Raw genomic sequence first — 239 nt, 5'->3', positions numbered from 1 at the left:
CACGGGCAGAGCCACGGGCAGAGCCACGGCCCCACTGGCTGGAGCCCCACTGCCTGCACTTTGCCTGTGCTTTGGGCCATCACGGGCTCCCCGAGGCCACCGTGTGCGCCCCTGCCCTGAGCAGGCAGGAGCTGGTGCTCGGGGCAGCCCGGGCCTGGGCTCATCTCCCCGGGCTGTGGGGGGAAAGCAGGAGCGCCGAGAGCAGGGGCTGCCTCCCTGCGAGCGGGGGCGGGACGGGG

General features: G+C 74.5%; 1 protein-coding gene across 1 annotated transcript in view; it reads left to right on the top strand.

Annotated features, from left to right (window-relative positions):
- NOL4L (nucleolar protein 4-like) overlaps positions 1 to 239 on the top strand; it is a gene marked incomplete at both ends in the record, with an annotated part of 1,642 nt that overhangs the window by 723 nt on the left and 680 nt on the right. The gene's annotated exons all lie outside the window — the stretch shown is intronic.

Source organism: Merops nubicus, unplaced genomic scaffold (assembly GCF_000691845.1).
Source record: "Merops nubicus isolate BGI_N331 unplaced genomic scaffold, ASM69184v1 scaffold32660, whole genome shotgun sequence".
In the NCBI taxonomy this organism is placed as follows: Eukaryota; Metazoa; Chordata; class Aves; order Coraciiformes; family Meropidae; genus Merops; species Merops nubicus.
This window is presented reverse-complemented; position numbering and strand designations above follow the sequence as displayed.